This window comes from Lithobates pipiens, unplaced genomic scaffold (assembly GCF_037356315.1).
Source record: "Lithobates pipiens isolate NorthernLeopardFrog02 unplaced genomic scaffold, aLitPip1_a1.2 Scaffold_204, whole genome shotgun sequence".
In the NCBI taxonomy this organism is placed as follows: Eukaryota; Metazoa; Chordata; class Amphibia; order Anura; family Ranidae; genus Lithobates; species Lithobates pipiens.
In genome coordinates, this window is record NW_027507773.1 from 39,674 (window position 1) to 60,737 (window position 21,064).

General features: G+C 45.7%; 1 long non-coding RNA gene across 1 annotated transcript; it reads left to right on the forward strand.

Annotated features, from left to right (window-relative positions):
* Nucleotides 1-4,126: 4,126 nt before the first annotated feature.
* On the forward strand, nucleotides 4,127-20,356 carry LOC144000274 (uncharacterized). Its single transcript, XR_013278213.1, has 3 exons — nucleotides 4,127-4,351; nucleotides 6,542-6,626; nucleotides 20,272-20,356. It is a non-coding gene; the product is annotated as an uncharacterized LOC144000274 (long non-coding RNA).
* Nucleotides 20,357-21,064: the final 708 nt, after the last annotated feature.

Sequence of the window (21,064 nt, forward strand, 5' to 3'; positions counted from 1 at the left end):
GGACAGAGGACATCCTCCTGGGTGTGGAATGTGGGCAGAAGACATCCTCCTGGGTGTGGAATGTGGGCAGAGGACATCCTCCTGGGTGTGGAATGTGGACAGAGGACATCTTCCTGGGTGTGGAATGTGGGCAGAAGACATCCTCCTGGGTGTGGAATGTGGGCAGAGGACATCCTCCTGGGTGTGGAATGTGGGCAGAAGACATCCTCCTGGGTGTGGAATGTGGGCAGAAGACATCCTCCTGGGTGTGGAATGTGGGCAGAAGACATCCTCCTGGGTGTGGAATGTGGGCAGAGGACTCCTCCTGGGTGTAGAAAGTGGGCAGAGGACATCCTCCTGGGTGTGGAATGTGGACAGAGGACATCCTCCTGGGTGTGGAATGTGGACAGAGGACATCCTCCTGGGTGTGGAATGTGGGCAGAGGACATCCTCCTGGGTGAGGAATGTGGGCAGAGGAAATGCTGATGTGATTAGACACAACACAACCTGATCGGTGGGTGTCGGCAAATGGATGACAGCCGGCACCTGCTGATGTTCGAGGAGAGAGGCGGGATGGAGCTCTGCCTATGTGACCAATTCAGAGCTCCGTCCTCTGAGCGGGGATGTGCTGAATTTTGTTTCCCTGCAAAGCACATGCCTTAGTGAAAGGAATAGAATAGAAAAGAATAGAATAGAAAATAAAAGAATAGAATATAACAGAGTAAAATATAAAGGTAAATAATAGAATAAAAAAAATGTCTTCTGAAATTCAAATTTCAAATAGAATACATTCGAATTTGAGTAAAATAGAAAAGAATAGGATAGAAAATAAAAGAATAGAATATAATAGAGTAAAACAGAACAGAATACAAAATAAAAGAATAGAAAAAAATTGACTAGAAAAAAGTGATGGAAAATAAAAGATTGGAGTAAAACAGATAAAAAATAGAATAGAAAGTAAAAGAATAGAAAAGAATAGAATAGAAAAAAAAATAGAGTAAAACAGAGCAGAATAGAAAATAAAAGAATAGAAAAAAATAACAGAAAAAAAGTGATAGAAAATAAAAGATTGGAGTAACACAGAAAAAAATTTAATAGAATAGAAAGGAAAAGAATAGAAAAGAATAGAATAGAAAATAAAAGAATAGAATATAATAGAGTAAAACAGAACGCAATAGATAATAAAAGAATAGAAAAAAATTTGAATAGAAAAAAAAAAAAAGTGATAGAATAGAAAATAAAAGATTGGAGTAAAACAGAATATAATATAAAGGAAAATAATAGAAAAAAAAAGAAAGAATATAACCATTTTCTGAAATTCAAATTTCAAATAGAATACATTTGAATTTGAGTAAAATAGAAAAGAATAGGATAGAAAATAAAAGAATAGAATATAATAGAGTAAAACAGAACAGAATAGAAAATAAAATAATAGAAAAAAATTGAATAGAAAAAAAAGTGATAGAAAATAAAAGATTGGAGTAAAACAGAATAAAATAGAATAGAATATAAAGGAGAAGAATAGAATAAAAAAAAGAATATAACCATCTTCTGAAATTCGAATTTCACATAGAATACATTCGAATTTGAGTAAAATAGAAAAGAATAGGATAGAAAATAAAAGAATAGAATATAATAGAGTAAAACAGAACAGAATACAAAATAAAAGAATAGAAAAAAATTGACTAGAAAAAAGTGATAGAAAATAAAAGATTGGAGTAAAACAGAAAAAAAATTAAATAGAATAGAAAGTATAAGAATAGAAAAGAATAGAATAGAAAATAAAAGAATAGAATAGAGTAAAACAGAGCAGAATACAAAATAAAAGAATAGAAAAAATAGAATAGAAAAAAAAGCGATAGAAAATAAAAGATTGGAGTAAAACAGAATAAAATAGAATAGAATATAAAGGAGAAGAATAGAATAAAAAAAGAATATAACCATCTTCTGAAATTCGAATTTCACATAGAATACATTCGAATTTGAATAAAATAGAAAACAATAGGATAGAAAATAAAATAATAGAATATAATAGTGTAAAACAGAACAGAATACACAATAAAAGAATAGAAAAAAAGAGATTGAATAGAAAATAAAAGGTTAACATAAAACAGAATAAAATAGAATATAATATAAAGGAAAACAATAGAATAAAATGAAGAATGTAACCATCTTCTGAAATTCGAATTTCAAATAGAATACGTTCGAATTTGAGTAAAATAGAAAAGAATAGGATAGAAAATAAAAGAATATAATATAATAGTAAATGGAAAACAGAACAGAATACAAAATAATAGAATAGAAAAAAATATAATAGAAAAAAAGTAATAGAAAATAAACGATTTGAGTAAAACAGAAAAAATTGAATAGAAAGGAAAAGAATAGAATATAAAATAAAAGAATAGAATATAATAGAGTAAAACAGAACAGAATAGAAAATAGAATAATAGAAAAAAATTTAATAGAAAAAAATAAGTGATAGAATAGGAAATAAAAGATTGGAGTAAAACAGAATATAATATAAAGGAAAATAATAGAATAAAAAAGAAAGAATATAACCAGCTTCTGAAATTCAAATTTCAAATAGAATACATTCAAATTTGAGTAAAATAGAAAAGAATAGGATAGAAAATAAACTAATAGAATATAATAGAGTAAAACAGAACAGAATAGAAAATAAAATAATAGAAAAAAATAGAATAGAAACAAAAGTGATAGAATATTGGAGAAGATTGGAGTAAAACAGAATAAAATAGAATAGAATATAAAGGAGAAGAATAGAATAAAAAAAATAATATAACCATCTTCTGACATTCGAATATCAAATAGAATACATTCTAATTTGAATAAAATAGAAAAAAATAGGATATAAAATAAAAGATAACAATACAATGGCATAAAACAGAACAGAATACAAAATAAAAGAATAGAAATAAATAGAATAGTAAAAAAGATCGAATAGATAATGAAAGATTACAGTAAAACAGAATAAAATAAAATAAAATATAAAGGAAAAGAATGGAATAGAATAAAAAAAGAAAGACTGTAACCATCTTCTGAAATTCGAATTACAAATAGAATACATTTGAATTTTAATAAAATAGAAAAGAATAGAACAGAGAAGAAAAAAACAAAAAACATTTTATTTGTGTTCAGCGTCGCACGACCGCGCAATTCTCAGTTGAATTGAATAGGGGTAAATCTTCTGGAGGTGAAATGGTTAATATTTAATATAAACGAATGAAATAAATGTTCTCCCGCCTCCTCCGCACTCATCACATGATATATATTCATATAGAGCAGCCAATCACAGCGCAGCGTGGTATTAGGAGGGTCATATCACGGGATCTGTGGAGGGCGGCGAGGACGCGCATGGTGTTGGGGGTGTTTCGTCACATTTGACGACTCGCTGGACTGCGCGTGCGCGAAGCCGCCGTATGCGCTCCAACACTGTGGCGATCTTGCGCTTGCGCAGAATTTTGTGGCCACACCCCTGAGTCCAGGATCCACCCCCACCATCCAAGTGGTCATGGAGTCAGATTATAATTATGCCGAGCAAAGCGAGGCCGTGCCCGAAGAGTGACGAGGCGAAGGGGGCCCTGTGGCAAAGTGGTGTCTTACAACAGTTGGAACATCGCGCATGCGCACTCCAGCGGGTAGCAAAATGTGATGGGTAGCCGAATTTGACGTGACAGAGGGTATAAGTGCGGGGTGTAGCAAGATGGCCGCTTTCCCCTTTTTAGTGTATCCTTACTATGGAGGAGTGCGGGGTGTAGCAACACGGCTACGACGAAACGTCATTTCCGTTACACAATCTGACGGTTAGCCTAATCTGACCTATCAGAATGTATAACGGAAGTGACGTTTCGTCGTCGCCATCTTTCTACACCCCGCACGCCTCCATAGTAAGGATACACTAAGAAGGGAGAAAAGCGGCCATATTCTTACACCCACCGGAGTTTTACATTTTACACTTATTAACAGTAAACTGAGTTTATATAGTGAAATACAGGACTTAGAACTCCGTCTGACTGCTTACATGTTGAATTTTAAAACCAGTCAGATAGAATTCTAAGCACAGTATTTCATTGTATAAATTCACTGTACTGTTACAATTAAGTGTAAAATTAAAAACTCCGGTGGGTGTAACAACATGGGCGCTTTTCCTGTTCTCAGTGTATCCTTACTATGGAGGAGTGCGGGGTGTAGTAAGATGGCGGCAACGGAACGGCACTTACGTTACACATTTCGACGGGTCGCCTAATCTGACGGAACACCGCACGACAGTCCTGGCGGAAGGGGCCGACAGGTGAGAGCGCCCAGTAGGGGCGGAAGTGCTCGCTGTACGGCTCCCGGTTCCCACGTGTGGAGGGTGAGTGGATGGAGAGATTCCAAGGTGTGATGTTGGGGGCACTACAAGTCCCAGCAGAGGGCGGGCCGGTGGTTGTGGTTGTGCTCCAGGGGCCCGATACTCGCCCAGGTGTGGCCCCCGGGATCTGAATGTGTGTGAGGAGGACCTGCCACCCCTCTGTGTCCGACACTATGAGAGGCGCCCCTCACCCTCCACTGGGGGAGATTCACAAGTGGTGGGTGAGGGGGGTGCCCATGGAAGGAGCGTGTTCACAGGAGGGGGGCGTGGATGGAGGGCGTGCGTGCGGGCGGCACTTCACAGATGGAGGGCGTGCGGGCGGCACTTCACAGATGGAGGGCGTGCGGGCGGCACTTCACAGATGGAGGGGGTTCACAGATGGAGGGCGTGTACACAGAAGGGGGTTCACAGATGGAGGGCGTGTACACAGAAGGGGGTTCACAGATGGAGGGCGTGTACACAGAAGGGGGTTCACAGATGGAGGGCGTGTACACAGAAGGGGGTTCACAGATGGAGGGCGTGTACACAGAAGGGGGTTCACAGATGGAGGGCGTGTACACAGAAGGGGGTTCACAGATGGAGGGCGTGTACACAGAAGGGGGTTCACAGATGGAGGGCGTGCGGGCGGCACTTCACAGATGGAGGGGGTTCACAGATGGAGGGCGTGTACACAGAAGGGGGTTCACAGATGGAGGGCGTGTACACAGAAGGGGGTTCACAGATGGAGGGCGTGCGGGCGGCACTTTACAGATGAAGGGGGTTCACAGGTGGAGGGCGTGTACACAGAAGGGGGTTCACAGATGGAGGGCGTGTACACAGAAGGGGTTTCACAGATGGAGGGTGTGCGCGGGCGGCACTTTACAGATGAAGGGGGTTCACAGATGGAGGGCGTGTACACAGAAGGGGGTTCACAGATGGAGGGCGTGCGCGCGGGCGGCACTTTACAGATGGAGGGGGTTCACAGATGGAGGGCGTGCGCGCGGGCGGCACTTTGCAGATGGAGGGGGTTCACAGATGGAGGGCGTGCGCGCGGGCGGCACTTTGCAGATAGAGGGGGTTCACAGATGGAGGGCGTGCGCGCGGGCGGCACTTTGCAGATGGAGGGGGTTCACAGATGGAGGGCGTGCGCGCGGGCGGCACTTTGCAGATGGAGGGGGTTCACAGATGGAGGGCGTGCGCGCGGGCGGCACTTTGCAGATGGAGGGGGTTCACAGATGGAGGGCGTGCGCGCGGGCGGCACTTTGCAGATGGAGGGGGTTCACAGATGGAGGGCGTGCGCGCGGGCGGCACTTTGCAGATGGAGGGGGTTCACAGATGGAGGGCGTGCGCGCGGGCGGCACTTTGCAGATGGAGGGGGTTCACAGATGGAGGGCGTGCGCGCGGGCGGCACTTTGCAGATGGAGGGGGTTCACAGATGGAGGGCGTGCGCGCGGGCGGCACTTTGCAGATGGAGGGGGTTCACAGATGGAGGGCGTGCGCGCGGGCGGCACTTTGCAGATAGAGGGGGTTCACAGATGGAGGGCGTGTGCACGGGCGTGGGGGAAACAGATGGAGGGGGTTCACAGGAGGGGAGCGTGTGCACAGTTGGGGGTTCACAGATGGAGGGCGTGCGCGCAGGCGGCAATTCACAGATGGAGGGCGTGCGCATGAATGGACAGGGCCGATGTTTCATTGATGGAGGGTAGGAAGATCACGGGCAGCGCTTCACAGATGGAGGGGGGGTGGGGGGGGTCACGGACAGATGGATTTCAGAAGACGGTTATGTTTTATGTGTATTATATTCTACTATTATTCTGTTATATTCTTCAGATTTTATAGTATTCTATTTTTTTTTTTCTATTCTGTTCTATTTTACTCTCTTCTGTTATATTTTATTCCTTTATATTCTATTCTTATTTTCAAATGTGATTCGAATTTCGGGTGTGGTTTCGTTTTTTTGTTTTTTTTTGTTCAGATTTTTTTTAATTTATTTTTTTATTCGTTACTACAGTAAATCGGGAAATTTGGTTACATCCAAATAATGAAAAAATTTCTCTGAATTTTGATTAAAAACAAATGTCTGGTCTGGTATAGAGGAGGAGGCGGATTGCAGTGTACAGGGAGCTCTGGAGCGGCTTTTCTAAATGATGGGAGGTGATCACCCAGTGCAGTCCGCACCCCGCTTAACGCTTCTTACTACTTTGTGTTTTCCAGAAGCGACATTCTGATACGGCGCACCATGGAGGACGAGGAAGATCTGTTTGTGACCGAATGTAATGTGAGCGCCAGCGAGGATGAGGTGAGTAAACGTCAAGTCATTGGCACCTTCAAAGGTCACCCCCCCCCCCCCCCCTCCCAAAATAAATAAATAAATGGACCATGTAAAAATTAAAAAGTTAAATATAATAAAAAAAAAAAAGTATTGCTCGTGCGCAATAGTGAACGCAAGTCACGCCCACATGTGTAAACAGTGTTCACACCACATGTGAGGTGTCGCCGCGATCGGTAGAGCGAGAGCAATAATTCTAGCCCTAGACCTCCTCTGCAACTCTAAACTGATAACTTGTTAAAAAAAATAAATTCGTTTTAAAGTGTCGCCTATGGAGATATGTAAGTATCGTAGTTTGATGCCACGAGTGCGCGCAATTTTAAAGTGTGACATGTTTGGTGTCTATTAATTTGGCTTAATATTAACTTTATATTTTACTAAAAAAGTGTGTGTGTGTGTGTGTATATATATATATATATATATATATATATATATATATATATATATATATATATATACAATTCTGGCCAAAATTAGATTCTCTCACAGCTTAAAATCTTTCACATTATACAAAAAAAAAATATAAAAAAAATAAAAAAATTGGGCTAACTTTACTGGTTAGTTTTAATTTTTTTATTTTTATTAACGTAATGTTTTTCCCAAAAAATGGAGGTTGTTGAAATATTTCATGTCACACTGTATTTGCGCAGCGGTCTTTTCAATGCAATTTTTTTGGCAAAACATTACGTTAATTAAAAATTAAAAATAAAACTAACTAGTAAAGTTAGCCCAATTTTTTTTATTTTTTTTATATTTTTTTTGTATAATGTGAAAGATTTTAAGCTGTGATGAGAGAATTGTTAGCTTTATTCTAAGCAAAAAAATAAAAATATCATGATTCTCATTTTTGGCCAGAATTGTGCAGCAGCTTTTCAAATGCGCAAAAATAAAAAATGTTTTATATATATAATAAATATATGTGTGTGTGTGTGTGTGTGTGTGTGTGTGTATATGTATATATATATATATATATATATATATATATATATATATATATATATATATATATATATATATATATATATATACACACACAAATGTATATGTGTTTTCGGGTTCTAAATAATTTTCTAGCAAAAAAAAAGTGATTTTTAACTTGAAACCAACAAATGTCAGAAAAAGGTTTAGTGTTTAAAGTAAAAAGTTGTTTAAAATTCTTTAAAAAAATAAATAAATAATTGGCAAAAAAAAAATATATTTTTTTTACTCACCTCTAAATACCTGTTGCTGGGGGGTCCCTCGTAGTCTGCCTTCTTCCTTGGCCGGACTGGTGACGTCACTTCCCCTCGCGCCGCACAGTCACCTGGGACCTGTCACGTGTCCCAGGTGACTGTACAGCGTACCATGGCGCCACTCGCGCATTCGCAGTGGGTGTACGGTACGCATGACGGTGCCGCGAGCGGAGAACGAGGGGGGGTGGGCTTCGTTTCCCCCCCCCCGCATCGCTGGACCCTGGGACAGGTAAGTGTCTGATTATTAAAAGTCAGCAGCTGCAGTAATTGTAGCTGTTGACTTTTAAATTATTATTTTTTTTTATTTTTATTTTTTGGGGGGTACCCCACTTTAAGTGGTTAAACTTCCCTCATTTACACACACAAGTCTATTCCTTTGACAAATTGTTACAATGTTTATACTTTAAGTTTCACTGCTAAAGAATGTTGTGATTCTTGGCAGACTGCCTGTTTTTTTTTTTTTTTCCTTTCTTTTGATGTCTGTCGGCTTCAGCAGAGTGAATTCTCTACATAGAAAGAATCGGGAAATCGGGATCGCAATGGGAAAATGATTGCAATGGCGATCCTTGACAATTGTGCAGCTCTAAATATATATATATATATATATATATATATATATATATATATATATATATAATATTATATTTTTTTTTACATATTACATTTGGGGGGTTTAAAGTAATTTTCTAGCAAAGGAAAATACAGATTATTACTTGTGACCAAAGTGCCAGAAAACGCCCGGTCAGCAAATGGTTAATATACATCCTCGCTAAGTTTTAGGGGTACACGTTTTTCCTTTTCCGGACGCACCAGCTGACTATAGAGATGGAGGAAGTTGCGTTCCCCCCCGATCACCTCTATGGTAGATGAAACCCGAAGCCGCTGAGGAGTTCATCACTTCTGGTTTCGGTTGTTTCTTTGCTGGCCGTTGCCGGATAGTAAAGCAGTCGTGCCGATCGCGGTTTGCTCGGATGCTGCGGAGGGAGGAGGGGAGATCCCGGGTGTAACCAATTTGTGGGATGTTCCGGGTCTGCGGTGGTCGGGACCGACCAAAAGGAACCCAAGGAAGGGAAAACGGCGACTGGGTCGTGGGTGGCCAAGGCTCGTTGATGGGGGGGGGGTTCACTTTTTTTTTTTTCCATATAATCGGATAAGAATTCTACTATAATGTATCCGTTTAGTATTATTTATGGAACAATGTAGCGTTATGCTTTAAAGGGCCAGTCCACCCAATAGAAATTAAACTTCATAACGAGAGTCGGGTAGGCTGGGTATTCTTTTGGCATCTTTTTCTGAGACGCCAGTGAAGAAACTGTCCCTGACCTAATTACTGGCTATGCCCCCCCTTTAAGTTTCAGCAGTTTTGTCCTTTTACGTTCTCCATAATATGAAATGGATACAAGGGATGGTGGGAATCCCTCATAAAGGGTACAGGGGGTGTACAGACCCGGGAACTCAGCACAGGGATGGTGGGAACCCCTCATAATGAGCACAGCGGGTGTACAGACCCGGGAACTCAGCACAGGGATGGTGGGAGCTCCTCATAATGGGCACAGCGGGTGTACAGACCCGGGAACTCAGCACAGGGATGGTGGGAACCCCTCATAATGGGCACAGCGGGTGTACAGACCCGGGAACTCAGCACAGGGATGGTGGGAACCCCTCATAATGGGCACAGCGGGTGTACAGACCCGGGAACTCGGCACAGGGATGGTGGGAACCCCTCATAATGGGCACAGCGGGTGTACAGACCCGGGAACTCAGCACAGGGATGGTGGGAGCCCCTCATAATGGGCACAGCGGGTGTACAGACCCGGGAACTCAGCACAGGGATGGTTGGAACCCCTCATAATGGGCACAGCGGGTGTACAGACCTGGGAACTCAGCACAGGGATGGTGGGAAACTGCCATTCCTCTCCTTGACAGCGAGGTGAGAGGTTGCTAGTCCCTTTGCTCCTGTGCTTCCAGAGACCAGGGGCTAGAGTTACTCCTCTGCCCCAGGAAGGATGCTGGATCCTGGGGAGGACCCTGGCGGGGGCCCCCTGGATAGGCCTCAACCTGCGGAAGATTCTGGGCCTGGCCCAAGGAAGGATGAATCTCTGTCTTCCTTTAGACGGAGGATTGTGGAAACGCTGAAGCGGATTGAGAAGGAAGAGGAGAAGTTGGGAGCTTTGAAAGCTGAATTTAAAAAGAAGAAGCAGATTTGTGCCAAAGTCTTCAGTAAGAAGAGACCGGCTCTGAGGCCTGAATTGAAGGACCTGGAACAAGCTCTGCGGAAGCAGAAGGAATTGGTGAGTTCTCTGAAGGAGAATAGTGGAGCTTTTAAAGAAAAATATAAAAATGAGGAGCGATTTAATCAAATGAGGAAAGGAGCTTCTTCCTGCATGGAGAGCGAGGAGATGGAAGCAGAGAGTGAGAAAGTGGGCCTGGAGGATGAGCCCAGCTGTTCAACACCTCAGACACCTGCTGAGCCCTCAATGGCGGAGGCCTCTGTCCCCTTCCCTCCCCAGCAATGTGGAACATCCGTGCAGGAGGATGAAGGTTCTGACATGCTGCATCTGATCAACAAACTGGAGTCCAGTCCAGATTCAGCTCCTCAGGAAGGTGAGGAGAAGATGGACACCGTTCCTATTCCTGTGGAGAGAGCAGGTGCAGGTACTGTGTGTGTGCAGGATGGTGGGATCTTTAATAACAATGGGCCTGCTGAGGGTTGTGGTACTGCAGACAGTCAGCCCAGACCCATAGACAATATACAGCAAGCAAATACATCTGCTAATAACTGTCAGCTTCAGTCTGCAGAGAGGTCCATGGACAATACAGTGACTTTGCCTGGACCAGGCACAGCGGCTGTTCCTGTGAATGGTGGAGGAGATGCTGGGAGCAGTAGTACTACAGCTCTCCAGGAGTCTGCAGCAGCCAAGACTGCGATGGCTCCCAGGATTGAAGCTGAGTGTTCGGGGGAGGGGGTGGGTCCTGCTAATCAGAAGACTGCTATCCCAGCTGATTCAGACTCTCTGCCAGCAGGTTTGAATGTATCTGAGGACAAGACTGCAAAAGCTGGAAGAAAAACTTATGCTGGTGTTGCTGCCACAGGATCTGGGAAGGGGGAACAAGCAGGGAAGGAGCATGGGGACGTTTTATCTTTCTCCCTGTTTAAAAGGAGGAATGTTGTACAATTGAAATGGGAAGGTGATGGAAACCCCCCACATAGGAGGGTGGTGGTGGATAAAATCCTGCAGATGGGGTTTAGGCCTGCGGATATCTTCGCCCTGATCAGTCCGGCAGGTTCCTATGAATATGATTTGTCCTTTATCCGTCCCGAGTCTCTGGACATATTTTGGGAGAAGTTTGAACACGTGTGTAGGGGCCTGCCGGACTGGAAAGGGCTCATCCCCAAACTTATATCCCGCCAGCCCCTCATTAAGATGGTGACAATACTTGTGCGCAATGAATCTATACCCCAAGGGGATCTGACTGTATGGTTGAGGAGGTATGGGGACGTCCTGAGCCCCCTGAGAAAGATTTTGGACGATCGGGGAATATGGACAGGGGGATGGTCTGTGCAGCTGAAACTAAAGGTTATTGATAATGTCGTCCAGCATCTGCCATCCTCAGCTTTCCTGGGGAGGGACAGGCTGACCATCTTCTACCCGGGCCAGCCAAAGCTCTGCAATAAATGTGGAGATAAAGGGCATCTTGCATCCTCCTGTCCAGTGATGAAGTGCTCCCTGTGTCAGGGTATAGGACATTTGGCAAAGGATTGTAATATTATAAGATGTAATCTGTGCAATGCAGTGGGACATCCTTATAGTCAGTGTCCTGAGGCAATGCACAATAAGCCTGAGCTCATGAGGGAGTTCTTCCGTCTGGACATGGAGGATGCACAGAGCTCATCAGCTGGAGGGCCTGTGATTCCATCGGAGTCTGTGCCCATACCCAATGTGTCTCCCCAGTCTGTGCCAATACCCAATGTGTCTGTGTCTCCCCAGTCTGTGCCCATACCCAATGGGTCCGTGTCTCCCCAGTCTGTGGTTCCCCAGTCTGTGCCAGTACCCAATGTGTCTGTGTCCTCCCAGTCTGTGCCAGTACCCAATGTGTCTGTGTCCGCCCAGCCTGTATGTTTAGTTTCAGTTGCCAAGAATGTGTCCAATCCTTCTGTGTCTTATCCTTCTGTGTCTTCTAAAATTGCAGAGGCAGCAAGAGGTGCTGAGGCTGGTGCATCAGGTGTGGTGCCAGTCCCCCTCCCCCGACGCTGCAGGGTTCCTATTGCAGATCGTGGGGGCCAGAGGAGTGGGGAAAATAGTGGGGAGGCTGGCCTGGTGGTAGATAAGGGAAGGGAGAGTGGGGGGGAGGGGGTTGAAGGGGAGGATAGGTGTGGGGAGGCTGGTTGTGGTTTATCCAAAGATGATATGGAGTGGTTGGAGGATAGGAGGAGGAGGGGCAAAAGAAGGAAAAAAAGGGGTTCAGTTCCCTTAAATCCTGTAGTTTTGCCTTTGGAAAATAAGTTTAAGGTCCTGTCGGACGATGATGATGATGATGATGATTGGGACTCGTTCAGTTCAGCGTCCTCCATGGACGATGAGTGCCAGGGCGCAACAAAGCGTGCTGGTTCTCCAGGCAGAGGGAGTAGTCAGGCTAAGAAACGTCTGCCTCAATTACCCTAATGGCAGTTCCCACTCCGATAAAAGTGGCAACCATTAATGTTGCCAGCTTGAGATCAGTAAGCGCTCGTCATATGGCCTTATTTTTGCTCAGCGAGTTTGATGCTGACATTTTGTTTTTACAAGAGACCCATCTGAGTAGTCTGGCTGATATACATCTGGCAAAGAAGGAGTGGAGACGTGGTCCCTCATTTTGGTCTCTTGCGGCCGAGCCTTACAGCGGGGTTGCAGTCCTTTTTTCTGGTATGGTAACGTGCCGGCGGGTAATTGAGGTAGAGATTGGGAGATGCATGGTCTTGGACGTCTCTGTAGGGGGGCAGGACTTGCGCCTGATTAACATCTATGGTCCCCAGACGAAGTGGGACAGGAAATGCCTCTTTACAAAGATTAAGCCTTTTCTTTTTACGGCCCAGCAGGTTATCTTTGGAGGTGATTTCAACACCATTACTAGGTCTAAAGACAGGAGAGGTTTCAGAGATAAGCTGGGCTATGACACCCTTTTTCTCAATGCGATAGTTAGGGAAGCAGGTCTGGTAGATGCGCACATTAAGCGTTGCCCAGACAGCACGGGGTTCACTTTTCAGAGAGGTAGTAGTCAGAGTAGGATAGATAGGTTTTTTTTAAAGGGAGACTCTGCTTTTTCGGCACCTGTGTGTCGGGCAGTGGAGTTTTCTGATCACTGTATTCTATCTGTGACTCTGAATGCCTCAGACATGCCACCTAGGGGGAGGGGTATCTGGAGATTGAATTCGGCCCTCCTGGAAGACGAGAGAGTAAGACAATCCTTTGAGGACTTTTTTCAAGCACAGGTAACGATCCTAGACTTTTGCAACAGCAAGTCAGAATGGTGGGAGCTTGTAAAACAGCGGACTGTTAGGCTTTTCAAGGCCATAGGAAGAAAGAAGCAGCGAGATAAGTATATCACCTACCAGCGTTTGCGGAGGAAACTTGACCGCCTTGTTTCGAATGGAGGAGATTCTGGGGCGATCTCTGAGGTGAAGCTCCTCCTTAGGAGACATGAATATGACCGGCACGCCTCTTTGGTTCAGGAGAGGGATTACGGGAAATACCATTCGCCTGACCCTTACCAGAACTGTAAACAGAGCGTAGCAGTTAAGACGGTCCATGGCCTGAAGGACAGTACGGGCTCTCTGACGAAGTCTAGGTCAGGGATCCTGGAGGTTGTCAGGTCATACTATGCCGATCTCCTGGGAGGAAGGAACCTTGATCGGACAAGGATGTTGGGTTTTTTGGACTCTACACCAGGACTGGAGAGTAATGTTCCTTTGATGAATTTGACAGATGAAATCACTGCAGATGAGGTAGTCCAGGCTATTGATAAACTGGCCATCAAGAAAACGCCAGGGCCAGATGGGTTGACAGCTGAGTTTTATAAATGTTTTAAGACGATCCTGGCTCCCTACCTTGCGGAGGTTTTTAATAGCTGTTTGCAGGAGGGTTCTCTCCCTCCCTCCATGGGGCAATCTGCAGTGATCCTTCTGTCAAAGGGTAAAGATCCTTCGATTATTGAGAATTGGCGCCCCATTAGCCTTCTTAATGTCGATAGAAAGATACTGGCAAAGATTTTTTTCTGGCGATTATCGCCAGTGGCAGGCAGTTTGTTATCCCACCACCAGCACTGTTCGGTCCAAGGTAGAAGCACTTTCTCAGCAGTGTTAGCCGTCCGGGAGGCCTTGGAGCGTTGTAGGGCTGCTGGTTGGGGTAAACTTTTGCTGACATTGGATCAGGCTAAGGCCTTTGATAGGGTTAATCATGAGTACTTATGGCTCCTTCTTGGCAGATATGGCCTGGGGGGGGGTTTCATTGATTGGCTCAAGATTTTGTACAAAGGGGCTGAAAGCTTTCCGCTAGTTAATGGTTGGGTCGGGCAACCCTTTGTGGTTGGCTCAGGTGTGCGTCAGGGGTGCCCATTGAGTCCTCTGTTATATGCATTTGCAATCGACCCCTTCGTCAGAAGGCTGGAGAATGGGCCATTGTGTGGGGTACCTTTGGGCATCGCTGGTGAGCCTCCTTTGAAAGTTGTGGCCTATGCTGATGATGTTTCTGTTTTTGTCTCTGGGACTGGGGAGGCGCAGGAGGTGGTCTCAGTGATAACGCAGTATTCAGAGGCATCAGGTTCAAAGGTCAACCAGGACAAGTGTGAAGCTTTCTGGATGGGCGTGGAAGGTGAGAGCTTTGTTCTCCCGGATGACTTCCCGGAGCCCCAGCAAAAAATTAGAGTTCTAGGCATTGAATTTGGCCCAGGTGACTATGGTCATGCAAATTGGGTGAACAGGCTGGAGAATGCCGATGCCAAGGTGGCAAGCTGGAAAGGTTGGCAGCTTTCCTTGAGGGAAAAGGTTGATCTGATCAAGACTTACCTGATTCCGATTTTTCTATATGTCAGTTTTGTTTGCGTTTTGCCAGCTTCTCTCTATACCAGGGTCTATACTTGTTTCTTCCAGCTGTTATGGGGGAACAGAATAAACCTTGTCAAAAGGAATGTGACTTACCTTTCTAGGCGGGAGGGTGGTCTAGGGATGATCAACCCTGTAGTCTTTTTCTCTCTGATGTTTGTGAAGTACAATCTTGGTAACATGTTGGCAGAGAGACCGCCTGGGTGGGTTGGTATTTTCCAGTCCTGGTTTAGGCCCTTTCTGCGAGACTGGGAAAATGGTGGGCCAGTGAAAAGCCTGAGGGTCAAGCATGATAAGCTCCCGGCTTATGTTGCTCCGTGTTTGAAAATACTTCGGCAGTGGCAAGTAACGGCAGGAGAAGTCAGATCTCTTCCAAGGAAACTTCTTGAGAAGCGGATCATGAGCTCTGTTTTTTGCGAGCCACTGGCCTTGAGGGATTGCCCAAGCCCGGTTTTGGGGGTGGGTTTGCGGTTGATTAATTTGGAGAGAATCCCAATGAAGTTTAGGGATCAGGCTTGGCTTGCCTTTCATGGAAAACTATATGTGAAGGGCAACTTGAAGTTTCTTTCCATGAGTGATCGGGGCTGCCCGAGAGTGGAGTGTGGAGGAGTGGTGGAGTCCATGGATCACTTTCTACTTCAGTGCCCTTTTAATATAGAGGTGTACAAGAGGGTGGGGAGGGCTCTGAGTATACCCTTCCTCCCCCATATGAGTTATGCAGAGTGGGTGTATGGGGCTTTCCAGACTCGTCGGGATTATGATTTGGAAACACTTTTTTTAGTTAGTTTAGTAGTCCGTTATTTCACGTGGAGTGCACGGTGTCAGGTATCCTTACGGGGTAAAATCCTCCCTGTGGAAGTGGTGGTGGAGAACATTCTGGGTGAGGTTGGGAAGATTCGGGGTCTTGAGAAAGACAGGTGGCAGCAGGAGGCCTGGATAAAGGCGTGGAGGAATATCAGGGCTCTGTAGCTGCTGCCGGTTGATCTCGGGGTGTGCGGCTTTCTTTGTATTCTTCTTTCACTCCCTTAGATTTTCAGATCAAATACAATTTTGATAAAAGGCTCCATGCATGGTGACGGTGATGTTCCTTAGTCTGGCTCTCCCATAGGGATTATGTTGTGCGCAATTTGTTTTTGCACTGTTTATTTTGTTCTTGTTCTTTCTGGTTTGTATAATTATATTCAATTATTTTGTAAATATGTTTTTATTTATTTATTATGGTTTTATTGTATATAAGTTGTTGTTTGTAAGATTTTCAATAAAACAAAATTAACCCCTCATAATGGGCACAGCGGGTGTACAGACCCGGGAACTCAGCACAGGGATGGTTGGAACCCCTCATAATGGGCACAGCGGGTGTACAGACCCGGGAACTCAGCACAGGGATGGTTGGAACCCCTCATAATGGGCACAGCGGGTGTACAGACCCGGGAACTCAGCACAGGGATGGTGGGAACCTGCCATTCCTCTCCTTGTCAGCGAGGTGAGAGGTTGCTAGTTCCTTTGCTCCTGTGCTTCCAGAGACCAGGGGCTAGAGTTGCTTCTCTGCCCCAGGAGGGATGCTGGATCCTGGGGAGGACCCCGGCGGGGGCCCCCTGGCTAGACCTGTGGAAGATTCTGGGCCTGGCCAAAGGAGTGAGGAGTCCCTGCCTGCCTTTAGACAGAGGATTGTTGGGAAGCTGAAGCAGATTGAGGAAGAAGAGGAGAGATTGTTGATGTTGATGACTGAATTTCGGAAGAAAAAGCAAGTTTGTGCAAATTGTACAGCAAGAAGAGGCGGCTCTGAGGCCTGAGTTGAAGGACTTGGAGGAAGCTGTTAAGAGGCAGAAGGAGCTGGTGAGCTCTCTGAAGGAGAACAGTGGCATATTTAAAGAGAAATATAAGAATGAGGAGCGATTTAATCGCATGAGGAGAGGAGCCGCGTCCTGCATGGAAGGTGATCCCACCAGTGAGGAGATGCAAGTACAGTCGGAGTCAGCAGAGAGTGAGAAAGTGGGCCCGGAGGATGAGCCCAGCGTTTCAACACCTCAGACACCTGCTGAGCCCTCAATGGCGGAGGCCTCTGTCCCCTTCCCTCCCCAGCAATGTGGAACATCTGAGTTGGAGGATGAAGATTCTGACATGCTGGATCTGATCAATAAACTGGAGACCAGTCCAGATTCAGCTCCCCAGGATGGTGAGGAGAAGATGGACACCATTCCTAGCCCTGTGGAGGAAAGACCTGTGGAGAGAGCAGGTGCAGGTACAGTGTGTGTGCAGGATGGGGGGAACTTTAATAACAATGGGCCTGCTGAGGGTTGTAGTGCTACAGACAGTCAGCCCAGACCCATAGACAATGTACAGCAAGCAATAAATAACTGTCAGCTTCATTCTGCAGAGAGGTCCATGGACAATACAGAGACTTTGCCTGGACCAGGCACAGCGGCTGTTCCTATGAATGGTGGAGCAGATGCTGGGTGTAGTAGTGCTACAACTCTCCAGGAGTCTGCAGCAGCCAAGACTGTGATGGCTCCCAGGATTGAAGCTGAGTGTTCGGGGGAGGGGGTGGGTCCTGCTAATCAGAAGACTGCTATCCCAGCTGATTCAGACAGGTTCCTATGAATATGATTTGTCCTTTATCCGTCCCGAGTCTTTGGACATATTTTGGGAGAAGTTTGAACACGTGTGTAGGGGCCTGCCGGACTGGAAAGGGCTCATCCCCAAACTTATTTCACGCCAGCCCCTCATTAAGATGGTGACAATACTTGTGCGCAATGAATCCATACCCCAAGGGGATCTGATTGTATGGCTGAGGAGGTATGGGGACGTCCTGAGCCCCCTAAGAAAGATTTTGGACGATCGGGGAATATGGACAGGGGGATGGTCTGTGCAGCTGAAATTAAAAGTCATTGACAATGTTGTCCAACATCTGCCATCCTCAGCTTTCCTGGGGAGGGACAGGCTGACCATCTTCTACCCGGGCCAGCCAAAGCTCTGCAATAAATGTGGAGATAAAGGGCATCTTGCATCCTCCTGTCCAGTGATGAAGTGCTCTCTGTGTCAGGGTATAGGGCATTTGGCAAAAGACTGTAATATTATAAGGTGTAATCTGTGCAATGCAGTGGAACATCCTTACAGTCAGTGTCCTGAGGCAATGCACAACAAGCCTGAGCTCATGAGGTAGTTTTTCCTTCTGGACATGGAGGATGCACAGAGCTCAGCAGCTGGAGGGCCTGTGAGTCCATCTGAGTCTGTGCCCATACCCAATGTGTCTGCGTCTCCCCAGTCTGTGCCCATACCCAATGTGTCTGTGTCTCCCCAGTCTGTGCCAATACCCAATGTGTCTCCCCAGTCTGTGCCCATACCCAATGTGTCTGCGTCTCCCCAGTCTGTGCCCATACCCAATGTGTCTCCCCAGTCTGTGCCAATACCCAATGTGTCTCCCCAGTCTGTGCCAATACCCAATGTGTCTCCCCAGTCTGTGCCAATACCCAATGTGTCTCCCCAGTCTGTGCCAATACCCAATGTGTCTCCCCAGTCTGTGCCAATACCCAATGTGTCTCCCCAGTCTGTGCCAATACCCAATGTGTCTCCCCAGTCTGTGCCCATACCCAATGTGTCTCCCCAGTCTGTGCCAATACCCAATGTGTCTCCCCAGTCTGTGCCCATACCCAATGTGTCTCCCCAGTCTGTGCCCATACCCAATGTGTCTGCGTCTCCCCAGTCTGTGCCCATACCCAATGTGTCTGTGTCTCCCCAGTCTGTGGGTAAGGTTTCAGTTGCCAAAAATATGTCCAATCCTTCTGTGTCTTCTAAAATTGCAGAGGCAGCAAGAGGTGCTGAGGCAGGTGCATCAAGTGCAGTGCCAGTCCCCCTCCCCCGACGCTGCAGGGTCTCTGTTAAGGGTCATGGGGTGCAGAGGAGTGGGGTGGATGGTGAAGAGGCTGGCCTGGTGGTAGATAAGGGAAGGGAGAGTGGGGGGGAGGATAGGTGTGGGGAGGCTGTTGACTCTGATTTGTCCAAGGATGATATGGAGTGGTTGGAGGATAAAAGGAAGAGGGGCAAAAGGAAGGGAAAAAAAGAGGTGCAGTTACCTTAAGTCCTGAGGTTTTGCATGTAGAAAATAAGTTTGAGGTCCTGTCGGATGATGATGATGATTGGGACTCGTTCAGTTCAGCGCCCTCCATGGATGATGAGTGTCAGGGTGCAACGAAGCGCGCTGGTTCTCCCGGCAGAGGGAGTAGTCAGGCTAAGAAGCGTCTGCCCCAACTACCCTAATGGCAGTTCCCACTCCGTTTCTATAGAAGGCTCCATGCACGGTGACGGAGATGTTCCTTAGTCTGGCTCTCCCGTAGGGATTATGTTGTATGCTTTTTGGTTTGCACCATTTATTATGTTCTTGTTTTGTATAGTCATATTCAATTATTTTGTAAATATGTTTTATTTATTTATTATGGTTTTATTGTATATAAGTTGTTGTTTGTAAGATTTTCAATAAACAAAATGAACCCCTCATAATGGGCACAGCGGGTGTTCAGACCTGGAAACCCCTCATAATGGGCACAGCAGGTGTACAGACCCGGGAACTCAGCACAGGGATGGTGGGAACCCCTCATAATGGGCACAGCGGGTGTACAGACCCGGGAACTCAGCACAGGGATGGTGGGAACCCCTCATAATGGGCACAGCGGGTGTACAGACCCGGGAACTCAGCACAGGGATGGTGGGAACCCCTCATAATGGGCACAGCGGGTGTACAGACCCGGGAACTCAGCACAGGGATGGTGGGAACCCCTCATAATGGGCACAGCGGGTGTTCAGACCCGGGAACTCAGCACAGGGATGGTGGGAACCCCTCATAATGGGCACAGCGGGTGTACAGACCCGGGAACTCAGCACAGGGATGGTGGGAACCCCTCATAATGGGCACAGCGGGTGTTCAGACCCGGGAACTCAGCACAGGGATGGAGGGAACCCCTCATAATGGGCACAGCGGGTGTACAGACCCGGGAACTCAGCACAGGGATGGTGGGAACCCCTCATAATGGGCACAGCGGGTGTTCAGACCCGGGAACTCAGCACAGGGATGGTGGGAACCCCTCATAATGGGCACAGTAGATGGGAAGTACTTTGACCTCAAGTACAGTGAGCACACAGTGGGTATCTGAGATGGAAGAAGCTTTAGGCTAAATCCTCCACCATACACTGAAATGTTAGATATGGGTGGACTGACCCTCATATTTTGCATTGTGACCCTGTTGTTTTTTTTTTATTAATTTATTTTTTTTAATGTATTTTTTTTTTTTTTTTTTTTTTTTTTTTTTAGCAGGAGGAAAGCGACTCGGAGCGCAAACACCAGAAGCTGCTGGAAGCCATCTCCTCATTGGATGGAAAGAAAAGGTCAGACCTGTAGAAGCGTCTCTAATCTCTGAATGGAATAAGTCAAATGTTATTCTTCAATGTTTGTAGCCGGACTTCAGAACAGCAGATGAGAGAGATGTGTGTGTATATACAGTGCCTTGTGAAAGTATTCGTCCCCCTTGAACTTTTCAACCTTTTGCCACATTTCAGGCTTCAAACATAAAGATATAAAATTTTTATTTTTTGTGAAGAATCACCAACAAGTGGGACACGATTGTGAAGTGGAACGAAATCTATTGGATTTTTGAAACAATGAAAAGTGGGGCGTGCAAAATGATTTGGCCCCCCCCCCCCCCCCCCTTGTAGAGCCGCCTTTTGCTGCGATTACAGCTGCAAGTCGCTTGGGGTATGTCTCTATCAGTTTTACACATCGAGAGACTGAAATTCTTGCCCATTCTTCCTTGCAAAACAGCTGGAGCTCAGTGAGGTTGGATGGAGAGCGTTTGTGAACAGCAGCTTTCAGCTCTTTCCACAGATTCTCGATTGGATTCAGGTCTGGACTTTGACTTGGCCATTCTAACACCTGAATACGTTTATTTGTGAACCATTCCTTTGTAGATTTTGCTGTATGTTTGGGATCATTGTCTTGTTGGAAGATAAATCTCCGTCCCAGTTTCAGGTCTTTTGCAGACTCCAACAGGTTTTCATCCAGAATGGTCCTGTATTTGGCTGCATCCATCTTCCCCTCAATTGTAACC